At 52.6% G+C, this 16646-nt stretch overlaps 1 protein-coding gene across 4 annotated transcripts in view; it reads left to right on the forward strand.

Annotated features, from left to right (window-relative positions):
* FAM222A (family with sequence similarity 222 member A) overlaps positions 1-16646 on the forward strand; it is a 106049-nt gene that overhangs the window by 7681 nt on the left and 81722 nt on the right. Inside the window, exons 2-3 of one of the 4 annotated variants that reach the window (XM_048821773.2) lie at positions 14416-14524; positions 15302-15517. The exons of 1 other annotated variant lie outside the window; for it this stretch is intronic. The gene's annotated coding sequence lies outside the window, so the exon portion shown is untranslated. Of the gene's footprint in view, positions 1-14415; positions 14525-14568; positions 14670-15301; positions 15518-16646 lie in introns of those variants that run through there. 2 more of the 4 variants (XM_048821776.2, XM_048821772.2) reach the window with 2 other exon arrangements.

Here is a 16646-nt window from a genome sequence, read left to right on the forward strand (position 1 = left end):
GAGCTGTGTGGATGCTACACTCCTTTTCTAACACCCCACCCCCCCCCCCCCCCCCCCCCCCGGTATAGCTGCACTGGTGGGAAAGCGAGCGTAGATTGTTAGCCTGCTGAGCTGTTCCCTGTGCAGAGAACTTGGGTTTGGCTGGCCAGTGCTAAAACATGGAAAGCAGCAAACCCATCGACATGAGGCAAACTCACATGGCTAATTGGTCACACATACAGCCTGGCTCCAGCCACCACTGGGTTAGCCAGATACTTCCTTGGAACTCAGACTAATGGATGAACTGTTGCCTTGTATAATATCCGCGGGGTGTTGGTTTAGGTAATACGTTCCTTGCATCTTACTCTTCCCCCTAGGCTCTCGCTCTCCCATGGCTGCAAGTGTTTGTGGTGATAATGTGTAGCTGCATTTTAGGGGTTCCCAGAGGGAAGCTGGAGACTTTGGAAGCTGAGTTGGAGACACTAGGGGCTTTTGGTACCCGGTGAGGTGCCTTGGGATTGTGGGATGAAAACACTTTGTGAGTGTAGCTCTAAAACAAGCCGGCTATGAAATAGTTAACAATGTTGACATTTACTTTCTCATTTTTAGGTTTCAGAGTCCATCTCCAGTGAGATAAACGGGGCAGTCTGCAGCTCTCGGTTGTTGTTCCAGGCTGTCTGTAGGTTGGGGCAGAGATAGCTGCATCTCTTTACAGTTGGGCCACATTTAAGGGGCTTTCTTTACTGCCCTAAAGGCTGGAACCATCTTTTGGAGGAGGGGCGGTATCTGCTTCTGTCATGCAAAATACATGGGCCCTGGATAGCGACCTGAGATTTGCATGGCATGGCCTGCAGACCATGTACACATCGGTGTTCTGCAATTCAGCCTTGGCCACCTTCTCCCTTAATATGGACGTATGGCCTGTAGAGAGTATAAGTCCGAGCATGCACAGGGAGCTGGCCGCTTGGCATTGAACTCCAGTCCTTCATATTACAGACTAGGTGAGTGCAGTCAGGTTACTTTATGAAGATCATGTGTGGACCCAGCGTTCTGGGCCAGTTGTTAATGCAGTCTTCATTTGGAGAAAGTCTGGACACATCCCCTACTCAGCACATTGGAGAATGGAGGTCTTCACAGCCCACGTCTGCGCACGACAACCCTGCCATCTGGAAAGGCTGTCTGTCTGCCTGGCCAGGCTTCGTCCTGAGTACTTGGGTAGAAACGCAGGAATCCTGAAACCCAGAGATTCAGGAAAGCAGCCGCATGCTGCCCTTGGCAAAGGCTCTCCTGCCGATGCTGTTTGCAGTGAGACCCTTGTTGCATTCTTAGGAGCCCCACGCATTCCTGATGGTGGTCACATGTCTGGTGCCTTTTGGGCTCTGTGTATGTGTGGGGGCGAAGCCACAATTCCATGAACTGCATCAACTAAGCCCAACCCAACGTCTCAATAAACGTGGGAGCTTTAGCCCTAACTTGACCACGGGTCTGAGAACCATCCCCCGCGGCCTGTTGTTTATGAGCTGACCCTGTGGCCCTGCAGGCCTGACGTGGGTTCATGAAGGATGGCCTACAAAGACCGTTGTAATACCACTGGCTTGGCCAGCAGGGTGGGGGAGGAGGGAGTAGTGAACTTTCCTGAGGGTAATTCTTGAATTTGCCATTTGAAGAATGTGGCTGGCGCAGAGACCCGTGACCCAGTGCCTAGCCTGCTTCTGCCAACTCTATCTTGACACGTAGAGGTGGAAACAAAAATCCATGGAAAATGTGATGCACCTGTTTAATTTGGGTCCCTCAGAGCTAAGCAAGGGTAGATTGAGTTGAGGGGAGTAAGAAGCCAGTAGCGTCCCTGTAGGACAAGCTGGGGGACCGTGCACCAGCTCTCTCTCCCTGATCGCGCTTCTAAATTGTTGTGCAAGATGAGTAGGATATTAGTCATGTGGATTTCTTTCCGTCCCAGCCCCCCTTCCCACGTAGCTGTTTTCAGGGTCTGGGTGGGGTGGGGTTTTTGGTGTGTGTTTTTTGCTAGTGAGCAGTATCTGTTTATGGCTCACTGTAAACAAACTCCCAATGAAAGAAAGTTAATGACCTGAAACTGACAAGAGCCTGCTGGGAATTTTTATAGTCCCTGGGATTCCTTTTGCTAAAGAGAGAGTCGATCAGCATTTGTAACCCAAAATGGCAAGCCGCACACGCCCAAACCCCTCAGAACAAGCCGCTCCCGAGCGGGAGCTGAGAAGGCACGAGGGCTTAGCGAAGAGCAGCCGCAGCAGGTGAAGCAGCAAAAAGGGGGATTTTAACCGGTTATTGATGGTCTGAATTGAGCTCTTGGCCCACTGATAGATGGAGTGTGGGTGCATGCATGCGTTTCCATGGGGTCCCCCCCACTCTTGGAATCAAGGAATCTTCTATGCTTTTACATCTGCCTGTTGTAGGTCAATTTTGTCATGCTTCAGGCTAGAACTAAAGCTGGCTTATCATCAGTGGTAACCAAACACTAATAAAGCCTTAATACTCTGCAGTGAAGAGATTTAGCTGTCAGAGATAAATATTCATATTGCTTTCTAATTCAGCTTCAGCTCCGCAACAAGGGAGCGGTGGGGAGGAAAGATGCAAATACTGCCGGGTGTTTTTTAATGTTGATGCTGCTAGCCACTGTAGGTCACTGCTTCTATAGGGCGAGGTCCTGCTCGGGTGTTTGGCCGTCAGTTTTAGACTGCACTGTTGCTAATTGCATGATGTAAATATTCCCGTTAATGTTATTGAATTACAAGACTGTTCGCATGATGCAGATTGTTCCGTGCATGTGCGCTTGTACTGTTGTTGATACAGCCGGAAGCAGGGCCACTGAGTTGGGTAATGTTTACTGACCTAGTCTCTTGCTCTGATATCCCCTCACGACCCCCATACACACTGCCTGGATATACGTGCTTGGTTTGATTTCCTGGGTAGAGCTGGCAGTTAAAGCTGACAAACTGAAAGAGGCTTTAAGTGATTCAGGTTAATTATTAGTAGTCAGGGGAATATCAGTTTTTAAAGGGATGCTCTTGGCTAGTTTGGAGCATCAAAGCTTCGGTTTTTTCCTCAAGAGGTTTACAAAGCCTGATATAGACCAGGACAGTTTTCCCTTTTAAGAAGACGCTGGCTAAGTTTTAGATTCAGTGCATTGCTCTGCAGTTCAGAAGTGCAGCATCGTATTAGTGCTCGAGAATCCGAAAACAAATATAAACAAAGCGAACTGAAACAGAGCTGCCTATTCCTCTGTCCAAGGTGAGTGAAATAAAATTAAGGAATGGCACGTCAGAAATCCTTCTAGCTTGTAGGGCCATCGTCCAAGTGCTGTGGGGTCAGTTCCAAAAATGAGTTGCCAACAACTTGAGGTTCAGGACCTTCCTGTGAGTCACCCGGAGAACATTCATGCTTTCGCCGTTGCATATTCCTAGCTTTTTAAAAAATGTTTCTCTTGGGAAACCCACAGAGAAGGGAAACTGATCGTAGAGGGGCAGTCGCAGGTTTGACTTGAAGCAAGGTACTGTCAGATGCTCAAAGTAGACTCAGATAGAGGGGCATTATTTTCTGCAGTCTTCGTGATCTTGGGGTTACTTGTAACAATAGAAGTGGGGGAGGAAATTAGAGAAGTGGGGTTATTTTATTTTTTTTAACTATCCTGAATTGTTAAGACCAGGTCAAGGAATCATTTAAGTTGCTGACTTCCATGTAATATGGCATTTGAGTCTGTTTATGTATATTCTTCATTGGCTACCTTTTCTGTCTTTTGTTCTTGATGGTTCACTGCCTCCAGGGTTCTGCAGCCCCATTCTGGCTTCCGAAGTACTGAATCGGAGTGTGTGTGTAATAGAAATACTCCATTAATATCTGTTGTAGTTTTACAATCTTGGAGGGCTTATCTTTTCTTGTGTAATTCCCATTAATGTCAATGGGAATTAAACAGACCAGAATAGATGCATAATATCTAGACAGTCGGCAATGAGTTTCTGAGAGAATAAATCACTGGGGATAGAATGAATAAAGTATACTGGAAAAACACCCTAACCACCTCCCTGTATGTAGATCTGCAGCAATCCAGTAATAGCGTCTGGTCCCAGCCCTGGAAAGACATGTCTATATGTTAATGCTGTCTAATGAGCTGGGTATAAAAGCAACTGCTGAAGTTAATAAAGGAAAATGCTTGTTGAAAAAGTGACAGATCCCCAGCAGAACGCTGCTCTGGGGTCAGGATGTTTTCTTTCTGCCCCTGTTGAGGAGCTATTCTTCACCATAGTTTTGAAAAGGGGCTAAAACTCTGGTTTGGGGTGAATATGGGACTTCCCATATTGATCCTAGGTCTTTTCGAGTGCCCCGTGTATGGTGGTGTACAAACCCAGCCCTTACGGATCTCAGCACGGCTCTTGGGCTGCTATGTCCCAAGGGGAGCCCCGGGGAGAGAAGGTTCTCATGGATTTTGTGTCAGCAGCTTTGTGGCTTTAGCTCTGTCAAAGCAAACGGCTCTGTGGCGGCGGGGGGGAGCTCCAACCTTCCTGGGCTCTCTGGAAAAGAGTGAAAGGGTCAGTCAGGTTTTTCTGGATAACAGCACAGCCAAGGTCAGTTGCCTCTGACCCCCGCGGCCTGGCACTCCAAGCACTGGCTGGGTCATGACGGCAGGGGTCACTCCCCTGATCCAGACCTCCTGTTGGACAGCCTTTTGCCCTGTGTGGCATTCAGAGAGCAGGGACTGAACCAGTAGCAATGTAACCCTTAGCGCAGCCTCTTCCCTGTGGATGCCCTACAGCAAAGGGGCCCTGCTCTGGGCTGGAAAGAGAACAGTGCCAAGGATGGCCTAAACGCTAGGTAAGAAGAGAGCCGGCGATCTGGCATCGTGGCTGGGACCGTGTGTGCACTTCCTGCTCCATTCTTGACTCTCAGCCCCTGGGCACTTGGTAACGTCAGTCACCCCAGCTCAGGCCTGCCCTGCCGCATGGCAAGGGTTCTTCCCGTGTCCCTCCCTGCACCTTGGTTGTACACATGCAGGCTGAAGCCCTGTTGTTACCTAAAGGGCGGGTACAATGTGCCATGACGATGCAAGCTTTCCCATACCCCAGTGCCTTAGCTCTGAGCTGTAGACTTCCCTCCGCCTACCCCTGAAGGTGAGAGGTAGATCAGTGTTGGTGCTCCCCACGGCTGTGTCTACACTGCCACTTTCAGAGCGAGAACTTCAGTCGTTCAGGGGTGTGAAAAAACACCCCCCTGAGCAATACAAGTTTGAGTGCTGAAAAGTGCCACTATGGACAGCGCTTCATCACCAGGAGCTTCCAGCAATAAAGCGACCACCCCTCATTCGGGATGGGTTTTTTTTTTAATCGCTGGGAGAGCTCGCCCTGGCGATAAAGCGTGACCTCACTGCCCACGTCACAGGGGTGTAGACAAACCCTAATTGAGCCTGCACATTGCAATGGGCCCTGGGTCAGAGCTATAAGAGTTCCTGGTGGACAGGAGTTTTCAGCTAAGCTGGCGTGCCCCTCCTTCCTGGCAGCTGCCGTGTAGCAATGGAGGATGCTGCCGGCTGAATGCAAACAGGCAAAAGGCTTCTGCTCCCATTGCTGGTCACCTGGGCCAGTCTGCTCCTGCTTCCTCCGGGGCACAGCCAGGGCTGGAGACCTGCCGCCCCGAAACCTGTGCCCCTCCCAGCCATGGACTCTGTCTTTCTCAGCGTCTGCCAGGAACACAGATGGACGCAGTAGGTTTTCAACAGCCCTAATGCTGGGGGATATGAAAGATTAAGTTTGGTGACCATTTTTTAACTCAATAAAGGGAAAGACAAGCTGGAGTCTGCAGTCCAGAGATATAATTAGTTCGCAGCAGTGACGCTTTCTTGATTTAGCTTCAGAGAGCAGAACAAGACAAGGATGTTATACCCAATTAGCAATAACATACAGTCGGAGCTTGAATAGGTGAGATAACAAGCTATTTTTACGACTTTTCTTTACAGACTTTACAAAACAAGGGGGTATCAAGTCTTTATTTCTTTTCCCCGGGGAACAGTTATTAGTGATCTAGGAATTTCCAAAGCCAAATGATACATTTGTTAACAAAAACACTAAAAAGCCTAATGGTTAAAATACAGCCGTTGGCAGCCTGGGGATGGCGCGGCGGGTGGCTCCTGCTAACACAGGCCTTCCAGTTCCCGTCACAGGTGTCGCTCGGGGCTGCTCTCCGCACTGGCTTTTTCCCACAGGACACGTGAGCTCTGACCTGCTTGTTGGCTGGCTGCATATGGCCCTGTGTAGCTGGCGGCACTCTGCCATAGGAAGAGCCCTGGTTTCCTATTAGAATTGTCTGCCCCAGGGTTGTTCTCCACAGGCCCCGGGCGTTAGGCTGTCGGCTGAACACCTGCAGGGAATAACGCGTAACCGCAGACAGTGCAGCGCGAGGCGCGAACTGGGGTACTAGTGCAATAGGAGAATTGTTGCTTTCTTCTTTGATCTTGAGTTCTGGCTCCCGCAGGAAGTGTTGGGCGTCCCACTGCTCGGTGTTAAGGTTGCAAACTCTGATGGGCCCTTGGGAAAGAATACAGGTGAACGGCACCGGAGTGTCTCTTGGTAACTAGATGCGCTTACTAGGTGGAGAGAAGCTATCCCAACTCTGCATTGTACAGCCACCATGGCAAGTAAGGTCAAACAGGTGTTCTTCAGATGGGGTCTTGCTAAGGCTAAGTAATAATGGTCCAGCATTTGTGGGAAAGGTGCCCCGGGATGTTTGAGATACTGGAACTTGATCAGAGGTTCCCTACTACCCCCAGAGCTCGGGATTGGTGGAACGGGCCAACTGCACTGCGACAGCTGGGCTTAGTAAGCTGGTAAGCAACTCATGAAAAAACGGAGATGTTAAACGAGCCTTTGTCTTGATGGCCACCAGGGGAAGGATAGCAATTGAGGCTGTGGCTGGAAGGGAGATGGGACTCTCGGAGCATGTATTCATTACCCAGTGACTAAAATAACTCCATGGGGCACCGTAACAGAGCAGTGGGTTAAGAAACTGGTATGGCATGTGCAAAAAGTACACAAGATGGTAGTGGGAAACCTGTGAAGGGCCTAGTCCTGGAGATGTGTGTAGCATGTCCCAGTGAGCTCCTCACAGGTAAGTCACCAAATCACTTCATGTGTTGCCTCACTAATAAAAATGTTACTCCAAGCGGCTGAGTAGTAAATCTCTGTCCAACAGGTGAGTCATGTGAGGCTGGGCTGGAGGGTAGCCTGTAGGAAAGGGCTCTAGGTCGAAAAGCCATGGCCAATGTGCCTGATGACGCATGTGCATGATCCTCTCCGTTCTATTGCATTTTCCTGTTGGCTTCCATAACCAGAACAACGCTGTCCCCGCTGGCCTTTGGTGCCACCACAGAGCAGCCGATGCTCAGGGAATGACTCGCCCTGTGCAGAGCTAGTGATGGTCAAGGATTTCAGCGGTGCTCCATCAATGCAGGTCTTTGGAAACAACCACCTGGCTTTCCCAGCACGGACAGGGGCAGATCCTGTCTGGGGGTTGTTCCGTTTCAGCTGATGCTGAGTAGATGCTCCCGGTGAGGCTGCTGCATATGAAGAGGGGGGAGGGGAGGGGAGGGAAGGGAAGGTAGGTGCTCTATGCTCTCAACTGCAGCAGACAGCCAGCCCTGTTCCTGAGCTTCTGCCTTTGCCTCAAGTTCCTGGTCAGCGACTTCTGTTGGGGTTCATCCAGGCCTTGACACTGGCTCTGCTTGTTCCCTTATCTGCGCCTTCACTGCTTCCTGTTGCCACCGCTGCCCTTCCATGCAGCGTGGCTTCCTTGCTTGCCCAATTGCACAGGGTCCTCAATGCACAGGTGGGGCGATCTCGAGGGGGAGGGGCATCTCTGCTGTCTTTCCCATCCACCCTTACATCCCTGCATGGACTGCATACATCTGACTCCATGGCTCATGCCTATTCAGTCCCTCCCATCTTGGCGGGCGCTGTTCCGTCCCTATGCCTTGCACAGCAGGAATCTCTCACTCGTCTTCCTCTGGACTGCAGAGTCGCACGTTGTAAGCCCTCCCCTTGGCGTATGCTTGGCTTTCTGAAGCCCTTGTGCAATGCATGCTCTGAAGAGAGCTTGAAGACTTATGGCCCGCGCAGGTCCAGCAGCTGCACGGGGGTGTCTCTCAATAGAATAGCGGAGCCGCCTAGCTCTTCTGCAGGGCTTTTCATCAGCAGAGCTCACAGCACTTTACAGAGGAGATAAGCGTCATTATCCCTGTTTTACAGATGAAGAAATTGAGGCACAGAGAAGGGAGGTGACTTGCACAAGGCCAGTGGCCAAGCCGGGAACAGAACCTAGGCCTTGAAGACAATGTCTAGTGCTTTATCCACTAGGAAACGCTGCCTCCTTATGTTTGTTTTAAACTATGGCCAGACTCTTGATACCTTACTGTGCTCTCCTGCTACTCAGTACCTTAAATAACATAGTGAACATCTGGCTTCAGTTGGGGTAGGGGGCGGTGGTCACTGTCCTCTGCTAGGCAGCCATGTTAGACTGGGCAAGGATGGATGTGTATAGGGAATTATAAGAGTTAGTAGGAGTGTAGCTAATGCAGATCCTCTTTTAGCTCCAGGGGAGCAGGCCAGGTCCTGGTCCACGGAACCAAAGGCCCAGTGGCTGTTTCCACGTGCTGGCTCGGTGCTCTAGCTGGCAACCATGGCCTGTTTGTTACAGAGTGAGTTTTCCCCTCTCCAAAATGGTTATTCCTTTTTCAAAGCCGTGCCTTGGGCTTCTGGGTATAAAATGGGATCTTCTCCCCCTCCGGGCTGTATTGGTAACCGGGACTCGGTCTCCCTCTGGATGTGGATGGAATCTGCCTTTGCTTTTTCGTCTTCCCTTGTCAGCAGCACGGGAACAGGACAATCTAATGTCAGATAACTGACAAATCAAGTCATGCAAAGTGGGAGTTTAATTGCAAACAGTTTTTATGGATTGTGCTCACATCTGTGCTGCCATATGCAAAAAAACAAAACAAAATCACCCCTGATCTTTTCTCACCCTAACAAATCCACTTGGAAAGAAACACAGTTGGAGGCTTCAAATCAGGAGCTAGTGAGATCTCTTTTTACATCTTTTTACATATTTTTATCTGTCTTTGTAAACCACATCTCAGCTCTGGGCTGCAGATGCTCAGGGAGCAGGGGGTACGGAGCGGGCTCTGGCTCCGTGGCCATGTCTGGCATTCCGTGCAGCTCCGTGCATCGTTTGGGCTGATAGTGAAAGGATTTGGTGGAAGGCAGCTTGTTGAGGCTTCATCTCCTGGTGTGTGTGTGTGTGTGTGTGTGTTTTTGTTGCAGTGCTATTAATGTTACATTAAAAACCGATTCTAGTTAGTCGTGTGGGCAATAAGTTTTATGAGATTGGCGGCCAATAAAACGAGGGATGTGTGTGTGTGCAGTGAATATTTCTTATCTGCTAGGATAAGGATTTATGTCCCATTAACTGGCAAATTGCCCTGTGTCCTCAGCCGGAGGGTTCCCCGGTTCCGCTCTCTGCTGAATGTACTGCCTTGAGTTGCTCTAGGGACATGAGGGGTTTTTGACTCCTAAGCAAGCCCCCTTCCCCATTTGCATCCGAATCTAGGGAGCGGCTTTTGAGGCCTCATCTCTGACTGCCTGGCATGGAGGGCAGGATTCTGGAGTGCCTGTTTCAGGCTAGAGGCGTTAACGGTGCTGCTCTGATTCCAAGGCGTGGCTCCTGTCTGTCTCCTCCCTAGGCCGAGGAGTTTGAGTGGGGTTGGTTGTGTTGGCAGAAGGAAAGCTCCAGGCCTCTGTGAGAGCAGCAGCATGTTGCTGGTACAGGGAAATCCGAACCCCGTGCAGAGCTGGGCTCGGAGGGAGGTCTGTGTCTGCCCACTCTTTTTTCCTTGCTTCCTGGAGAGGCAGCTCCTTTGCCTGTGAAGGGAGGCCCCCAGGGCCAGCGCTCTGTCCCAGGGATGGCAGGACACAGCTTTACATTCTACGGTATGCCAGCACCAGGAGCAAAATGCCATGGTGCCCTCATCCTTTCCGAGGGGCACAAGGCTGGGTTCCACCAGTAGCCCCCGTGACTTAATTGTAAGACCTGCTGCTTTTCTCCCTGACTCTTCCCTCTCTGGCTCTCTTGGGCTAGCGGTCTGCCTCTGAGAAGCAGCTTCCGCATCCAGGCAAGAGGCCCAGCTCGTGTTGGGGCTGGCGCTGGCGGCTCCCCTGCCCTTGTTCTCTGGGGCACTGAGCAGTGCTCTGTTAGTCACTCACCCAGGAGGCAGCTCCTGACCAGCAGCTGCAGGAGGTGCCCTTTGGCTAAGGGGAGCAGTGCAGATGGATTTTGGTGCCCTCTCATCGCTGGGTATCAGGACACCAGTGGCCCCCGTGTTTGAAAATAGCCCTTGCCCTGTGGTGCCTTTCGAGTGCTGCTTGAAGCTGAAATGTGACCTTTCCCAGCCAGGCGTCCCAGGCTGGGTGTGAGCACTGGGACTGCGTGTGGCATGGGCCGAGCGGCCCGGTACCATTCTGGGCCCAAGTTACCTTTCTTGAGCTTGCCATAAGGAGCACTTCTAGGGGCATGGCTTCCACCCGTGGGCCCACGCTTCGTGCCTGCTGCCACTGTACGGAGCCGTGGTGACCGTGAAAGCCCTCCGTGCTGGGGGCACGCAGGGCGTCGTGAGGAGCTGGTGCCGTGCAGGGGGCCGCAGGGTGGCCCTTGCTGCGCTCTTTGGGCAGCGGGGGGCCCCGTTCAGCAGCGTGGTGCTCAGTAGCTGAGTGTGGGTTGAACGGGCGGCTGAGTTCCAGGGCTGTTCGCTTCTGTCCTGGGCTGTCACAGACATGGCATCCGTCACGGGAGCGCATGAGCCTGGGGGTCGTTGGAACCAGCCAGGCTGTTTGTTTTGGTTGGCTGGCACGTGGCCGTCACTAATCTAAGCCGCTTTTTCCTTTTAAGGGAAAGGCAAATGGGTGTTCTGTAGCTTCTGTGAGACGCTGCTACTCTGTGACCTACAGTCTTGTCCCCTGCACAGTATCGGCTAGATAACCAGATGTCTGCCATCTCATAGCGCTGTGTTCCCGCTTGATATTGCTGATCGATGGCAATTGATTTGCCTCCTGTGTAACCCTGAAGCGGTCAGGACGGCTGAGGGCTTTTTCCGGGCACCGAGAGAGCTTGAGCTCTTCTCTCCTTTCGTTTTTCTTCTGAGGCCTGGTTTCTGGGTCCTCAGGCCCCTGTGCTTCTGCCTCTGCTTAGACTCTGCCCCCAAATGCAGGCTTCACCCGCAACATTTGGGACTGTCCTAAAAACTGGGGCTTTCACAGGTTACCCACAATACAAACTGCCTAGTAAAACCTCGGTGCTGAAAGCTTGGGTTTGAGGTAATTCAGCTGTGCTTTTAATAACTGACACCAATCCGCCGGCTGGTGATGGGACACTAGATAGTCACGGCTCCGAGTTACTCCAGAGAATTCTTGCTCAGGTGGCTGGCTGGTGGGTCTTGCCCACAGGCGCAGGGTCTAACTGATGGCCACATTTGGGTCTGGAAGGAATTTTCCCCCATGTCAGATTGGCAGAGACCCTGTGGGGGAGGGAGTTCGCCTTCCTCTGCAGCATAGGGCACGGGTCGCTGGCAGGTTTGAACTAGTACAAATGGTGGATTCTCTGTAACTTGAAGTCTTTAAACCATGATTTGAGGATGTCAGTAGCTCAGCCAGAGGTCCGGGGTCTGTTACAGGAGTGGATGGGTGAGGTTCAGCGCGCTGCGATGTGCCGGAGCTCAGACCAGATGATCGTGATGGTCCCTTCTGGCCTTGCAGTCTGAGTCTGTGTTCGTGTGGGGTATTTTCTTGTTGCTTTTCACTCCTCTTGCTTAACAAAATCGGAGGGGCTCGTCTGGGCGTCTCCCCACAGTGTGCCAGCAGGGAGTTGTGTGCGTTTCCAGTTCAGCGCAGCGGGAGGGCTAAATCCACGCAGGCCCTGCTCCCCTTGAAATCCAGAGTGGCCCGTTTCTATTCCTGTCAGGCCTGGTCCAGTTTGGGGCCAGTGTTGTACTGCTGGGGCTCTTGAAAGGAACTCCGAAATGCAGCTCCTTGGGCGTGACCAGGAATGGGCTGGGCTGGGGTAGAGGCGTTGAGCCTGAAGCTGGTGTTAGCTCGGAGAAGCGAAGGGGGGCCGATCCCTTGGAATGTTCCTGCTCGTCTGTTGCAGAAGAAACGAGCTGTTCACCCCTAACCCCGGACAACTGGCACTAATTGTCGCCCTGTGGGCAGAGGAGGCACTGAGTGACTGAGCCATGGGGGCCATTCCCTGCACCCCCAAGGCTGAGCGTGTTGGCAGGGCTGCTGCTGCCAGTGAGGAATGGGGGATGGTGGAGGCCAACCTAGTCGGTTCCCCTCAGCCGGGGCAGCGTGGCTCCCTTCGCTGCGTTCTTCACCCGTCGCCCTTGCGCTCGGGGGAGAAGGAAGCTGCTGAGTCGACGGCCGGCCGTGTCCTTCTGTGCCTGCAGTGACAGTAGCTGTGCGAGCTGCGGGTACCCGAACGTGGCACCCCTCCTGCACGCCTCGCGGGCAGCGCTGCCCCGGCAAGCACAATCCCCTGCTGCTAGCCATCGCTCTAAACCCACCCGAGCGGAGTTCAGTTGTTCGTTGGGGTCTGTAGCTTGGGTGGGGGGTAGCCATCTGCGGGAATGGGAACGATCGCTCCCTTGTCTGTCCCGTCCAGTGGGATCCGGTCAGGGCACGCCGTCCTAGAGCAGCACTCCCAAGGGTTGGGGGGCCACCCAGCGCCTGGCCCGGAGAGCTCTAGGAGGGCTCCCGAGCACACGGTGTGGGATGCTGCTGATCTGTTGTACAGAGGAGCATGTGTGTTGGGGTGTTCTGAACTATGGGCTCTTGGCAAAGAGCTTCCACAGATGTCACTACCCGGTGGGGGCGCTAGCGTAGATCAGTGGCCGTCATGCCAATCATGGCGCCCAGAGCACGGTGATGCGGTGGCTGAAATACCAGCACCGGTCTCCACGTAGCGCTCCGGCTGGAGCTGCCAGCTGGAGCTGCGGCAGGAAAACACCATCGGAGGACGAGGACCAGGCAGCTGAGCGGCGTTGCCTCGCTCCCTGCCCTCCCTGTCTAGGTCTTGTGCTGCGCCCATCTCCATGGTGTCTGGGCTGACGTTAAGCTCGCTTGTCTGCTCGTGCAGAGTCCGCCAGGGAAGGCCCTCAAGCTCGCTTCCTGCCTGTCCTGAGCGTGGTGGCTGAGGCATTCGGGATGGAATATGCACCCGCAGCTGCAGGTCTCGTGCGGCCAAGGGCTCCAGTCACAAAGGGGCGGGGGGTGGGGGAGAACACCTGTTCCTGAACCCAGAGGTGCTGGCCTGAATCGACACCCGCACCTTCTTCCCTTCTCTGCACCTCTATCATTGCAGGAAACAAAAATCCCGTGTTCCTCTCCCAGCCACAAGTGGGGGGACCCTGCTGAGGGCTTCACCCAGATCACCCTGCAGAACCCTGTCTCCATCCTTGGAGCTCTGCCTGCTGGGTCACAAGGGGCTGCTCCGCCGGAAAGGAGACCGGTGGGTGGGGCTGTGGGTTAGTGGAGCTGACTCCCCAGCAAAGGAAAACGGCAGCACAGCCGTGCTATTAACGCACCACAATGATCATCAGCTCGCATTGTAATCATTAAGACTATTAGAAGGAAATGTTCGCTTGAAGCTAATGTCAGACTTTGTGTTCTGCTTTGCAAACGCTCACAATTAATGCCAATCAGATTCAGGAATAAGCCAACTTGAAATCATGTCTGTTTCATCTCATTTGTCAGCTGTTGCCATTCTGTGTTGTACATTTTCATACAATTGCTATAAACATAAAAGGGAAACTCCACATTCTTCAGAGGGCTCTTGTATTGTTCTGTGTTCGTTTTAATTACTTTGCATTCAGAGGCTCATCTGGCCTCGCCAAATAGCAAGAGAAAGTAGGTCTTTGTAAAACAAATATATAAATCTTGATAGATACCTTATTTTCACATTCAGCAGTTATGTTGGATTATCTACAGCTAAATAAGAAAAGCCTGTTAATTTTCCTTTTGCAGGGAGCTTTTTGTCTCTCTGCTCAGAACTTGTGCTGTTTTCTGCGTGTGTGTTTCCTCTCGAAGGAAATCTCAAAGGGGAGAGAGCGCAGGGTGGGGAAAGCTGGAATTTGACCGGATGGTGGTATAATCCCCGGTACAAAAGTACACATCAATTATAAGAATTCCTACTGTAATCTTAAAAATCTATCTTTTCTGCTGAACCAGCTCATTAAAGAATACCATTCATTTCCATCTCCCCGGGTGAGAAGGGTTTAAATCTCCTGAGCTTTGTGCTACAAAATAGACTTAGGGTGATGGACTCTTTTTAAATATTAAAAGAGAGAGTTTATTTTTTTTATTTTTTTTGCAGACTTGCAGCACAGACGAAGCATAACCTAATTAGGCGAGGATGGTGGGGACGGGAGCCGCTGCAGCTTTAGGAGATCACCGCCTTGAATAGCTTCCCCATCTGTCGACTGGTAAATGTATCGCTTTCCTCAATGCACATCTTTGATTACATACCGGGGCCCTGCCACCTCCCCTCGTGCTGTGAAAAGAGCCATCTCCCAGAGAGAATGAGGTTTCCTCGGGCCATCCTGGCAAGCCCAAGAGGAGTGAGCCGATGTGAGATAGGCCTTTTGTGTTTGTTCATTAGTCCCAGGGCAAAGGGGAAGGGGGTGGGCGGGAAAAGGGACATGGGGGAGTCGTGCTGCCCGTAAACTTACAGAGCGGGGTGAAAAATGGGCTTTCCGTTCGCCGAGAGCTCTATTGTATCCAGCAGCGTGGTAAGAAGAGGGCAAAGGGTGGGCGCCGACCTAGGGCTGTGGCGAACTCTCCTGTGGAACCGAAAAGACTAGAGAGTTTAGAGCAAAGAGGTGACGTGGAGGCAAGGGTCTGATGTCAGCAGCAGGCTCTGTGTAGGCTGGAGGAGGGTGCTCCCCAGCACAGGCTAGTTCTGATGAAGACGGCGCCAGCCGCTTACAGACGGAAGCGTGTAGGGCAAGGCAAGAGCAGTGAGTGCTCTGCCCGGAACGAGTAACCTAAGCGTGCTGTCTGCATTGCTACCGCGGTGTCGTGGTTCTGTGCAGGTGTGCGGGCCGGCTGGGGCACTTGCCAGGCTGGAGCGCGGGGGTGAATTTGTGGTCTGCGTTAACAAGGTCGGACGTGTGTAGGTTGTGCTGTGTGTGTGTGTGTGTGGCCCGCAAAGGCTCTATGCAAACATGTTAATTTGTTTTCTTTCTTCCCTTGCCTTTCAGGATAATTGGTTGCATTTGAAGTCTTTGTGAAAGCCTTTGATTATAGTAATTTCAGCAGTGTGATCTACCCTGGATTCCTTCCTTAGATTCTTTCACCGTTCAAGCCCTTGGGCCTGTAATTACATGAGCCAGTGCAGCTCTGCCTTGGTTTGCAGCGTAGCTGGGAAAGAGCTGGGCTAGTTGCCCTCTGGCTGCTGCCGCCCTGGGTCTGCGCAGGTGAGCGGCGTGTTCCTGGTGTGACGCTTCAGGAGCTCGTGAGATGTGTGGCGTGAGCAGCTCTTGGGCCAAATGCAGGGAGTGTAGATGTAGCAAAGCCAATCCCGTCTAGGCCTCCCTGTAGAGACCCACTGGATTAGCAGAGCAGCAGTTTGGCTGCCCTGCTCAAACGGCAGTCCGTGCCACCTCTGCGTTCCAGGAGCTTGTCTGAGCTCTGCTGAGCCCCCCTTACTCTTGGAGCCACCTTTGATGGTGGGAGCAGAGGGGCTAAGGGTATTCGTGCTACTGAAATGAAACTCAGCACGAAGTCCTGCGAGTCCTGTGCAGAAGAGCCATGTAGGCTGAAATGCATGCAGGACAGCTGGGAATGGGGATTACTGCACACACCGTGGAAAGGGAGGTAGTGTGCTCTGTGTGTGTGTGTGTAACTGGGTTAGCGTCTTGCTCAGGGTGGGGGCATTCAGGACTGGAAGCCTGGCTGGAGCAGTTAGCATTTCCTATGGCTGTCTGAACAGCCGGGTTTTGTGTCTCCTGATGGCTGTGGCCTGAACCTGAGCGGCCAGTGCAGGCTGGCACTTGGAATCCCCAGTGCTGTGACCTTCCCTGCTGCTTGGCAAAATGCCTCTGTGTTTGCCGGCTCCCCGCCCTGAGCCTTCGTCCCAGTGCTGCAGTGTCAGGGTCCCAGTGCAGCGGGGAAAACCCACCTCCCCAGGGGAGAGCAGGAGCAGCAGCAGTGCAGGGGCAGGCAGGTCCTTGGGGAAGCGGTTGAGATTTCAGGCTGCCTGGCTGGTCCTCGAGAAGCGAAGCCCCCAGGGGCGCGGTGCCACCTTGAAAACTCTTCCCCTTGATCTCCTATGAACGTGCGGCAGCCAGAGCCGCGCGCGGGATTGAAGCACAGCGTAATTGTGTCCGACAAGCGTGATTTCTTTTCAGAGTGATGGCGGTGCAGCTCTTTGAAAGGCGGCATTCCTCCCGCGTGCCCTGATCCTACGCAACTTAGCGAGTGTAAAAGCGAGGGGAAGTCTGTCGATTTTAAACACTGCCCGCCCTGCATGGTCGGAGCCTGCGCCGTCAGGAGCCTCTGTTACCGACGCGCGCTGGCCCTGTGCGTCCGTTGGCTCCTTCCTGT

This window comes from Caretta caretta, chromosome 15 (genome assembly GCF_965140235.1).
Source record: "Caretta caretta isolate rCarCar2 chromosome 15, rCarCar1.hap1, whole genome shotgun sequence".
Classification (NCBI taxonomy): Eukaryota; Metazoa; Chordata; order Testudines; family Cheloniidae; genus Caretta; species Caretta caretta.